The sequence below is a fragment of the Miscanthus floridulus genome, chromosome 6 (assembly GCF_019320115.1).
Source record: "Miscanthus floridulus cultivar M001 chromosome 6, ASM1932011v1, whole genome shotgun sequence".
NCBI lineage: Eukaryota > Viridiplantae > Streptophyta > Magnoliopsida > Poales > Poaceae > Miscanthus > Miscanthus floridulus.
Window position 1 is genome coordinate 41,610,030 of NC_089585.1, and position 2,453 is coordinate 41,612,482.

The 2,453-nt window shown below is 41.0% G+C and overlaps 1 non-coding gene across 1 annotated transcript; it reads right to left on the reverse strand.

Annotated features, from left to right (window-relative positions):
• Positions 1-863: 863 nt before the first annotated feature.
• LOC136461985 (small nucleolar RNA R71) lies at positions 864-972 on the reverse strand. Its single transcript, XR_010760517.1, has one exon. It is a non-coding gene; the product is annotated as a small nucleolar RNA R71 (small nucleolar RNA).
• Positions 973-2,453: the final 1,481 nt, after the last annotated feature.

Consider the following 2,453-nt stretch of genomic DNA (forward strand, 5'->3'; position numbering starts at 1 on the left):
TTCATTCATATCTATATATTCTTTCTAGTCGCATAAGATGATGAAGAACTACTTAGTATCATTCTAGTAGTGATGCTAGGCAGCACCAACAAGCATCTCTGGCACCATCACTAGGAATGACAACCTAGTAAAGTAATGTTAGGAGATGTAGGTAATTAATAGGTGGCTATTAAAACAAGTGACAAGTTAATAAATACCAATAGGCATTTCTAGCGCCATTGTCGGGGAATGTAGCTAGACAAAGGAAGTATTGATAAACTTATACTTATTGATGTGATTAAAATAACCATTGACCTATGCTCAAATAGGCTTACCCTTGTTTTGTCTACTTTTGTATCTTATGCAGGGTAATGTATGACCGATTTTAACCTTCCGACAAACTACATTGACAATCCAGATGCACTACTTAAGAGGACTAAGGCTAAACTCAAAAAAGTTTTAGCTTTAGAGTTGGAAGACAACCATATAAGGCGAAGCTTAACACCAGAATTTGAAGCCATGGCTGACTGGACTCTCCACAAATTCTCTGCTCCAACCACTGCCAACATCCAAACTAGACCCATAGTCAATGTGGGAGACAATGGATTCAAGCTCAAGCCAGCTCTCATCAACATGGTGCAGGCGAGCCAATTTTGTGGAAAGGCACATGAAGATGCGAGTGCACATCTCCAGCACTTTCTAGAGATCTACAGCACTTTCATGATCAAGGGAGTAACCAAGGACGCCATACTACTTCGCCTCTTTCCATTTTTCACTTTTGGGGAAGGCAAAGCAATGGTTCTACACCAACAAAGATAGAAACACTACATGAGATAACTACTCCACTACCTTCCTAGCAAAGTTGTTTCCCATAGGCAAGACCAATGCTCTGCATGGGAGAATTTCAAGTTTTCAACAGCAACATGATGAATCTGTCCCTGAGGCATGGGAACACTTTCAAGACTATATATCAGAATGTCCTTATCATGGGATGGAGAATTGACTATTCATGTAGATGTTCTACCATGGGTTGACCAACAATACCCATGAGACCATGGATGCTGCTGCTGGAGGTGCATTCTTGTCACTTACACTTCCAATTGTGACCACTATTGTGGAGTAGATGGCCTCCAACGAAGGCTGGAATGAAGAACATGTTTAGAACTACAAGAGAGGCAGAGGTATGCATCAACTCAAGGAGGTAGACATGCTATCTGCCAAGATGGACCTACTGATGAAGAAGCTCGAAGACTGAGCTAATGAGAAGCAAGAAGTCATACACATTCATGATTCTCGCATGACATGTGAAGTATGTGGAAACACTGGCCATTTAGGGAATAGCTGTCCTAAAACCCAAGAGGATGTGAACTTTGTCAACAACTACTACTATCGTCCTCAACAGAATCAAGGATGGAACCAACAACAAAGGCTAAACTACCAAGGTAGCCCTCAAGGTAATAATTATAATAACTTCAATCAACCACCCTTGAGAGAATTAATTGTTGGCCAATCTAGACTTATGGAAGGATTATCTAAGAAGGTAGGTACCAATGATAAAATTCTAGAAAATATAAGTAATAGAATGGATAGCTTTGCTTCTACCATTAAAAACTAGCATAGCTTTAATAAAATAATAGAATCACAAATAGCCCAGCTGGCGGCTGCTGTTCCTCCATCCAACAAAGGTAAGATTCTGGGACAGTCGGAAGATCTAGAAACTATAAATCTTATCGATATTCACAATGCAACTTATTACTACATGGAGCCATTGATGGGAAGGTGGATAGATTACACCTTGCCTGACAAGAAAGGTGATGCAGGGAGACCTGTCATCCCTATCGCCATTGGACCTCATATTTTCCAAGAAGCTATCTGTGACTTCGGAGCAAGTGTCAACATCATGCCTAAGGTAATCTATGAGAAAATTTTAGGGGATGTTGTACACAAATATGCGTTTACAGCTTGCAGATTAGTCACTCTGCTACCCCAAGGGAGTTCTTGAAGATACCATTGTTCGAGTGGGACAACCATATGTTCCAGTAGACTTTGTGGTTTTAGAAATAGGTGGAGATGAAAGGGCACCCATCATCTTAGGCCGACCTTTCTAGAGCACTGCAAAAGCCATCATCTACATGGACAGTGCTAAGATCTATTTCACGATCAAGGATAAAAAGGAGAAGTTCTCTTTCAAGAACCACATCTTGCAATCTCCTAGTCATCCACAAAAGGCATACCTGCCCAAAGAGACAACAGTAACCAAGAAGAACAACGGAAGGAGGAAGAACAAGACCAGTCAGCCATAAGAAGAAATGGTCAACATGATCAACACACTCTAATCTAAGTACAACCACCTCCTTGCTTCACCATTCCTTGCTAAGCAGGATGATCCTGGTGTACCGACGATCGAGTGTACCATTGAAAAAAGAATCTTCCACAAGACCTTCTGTGACATTGAATCGGGCATCAATATAATG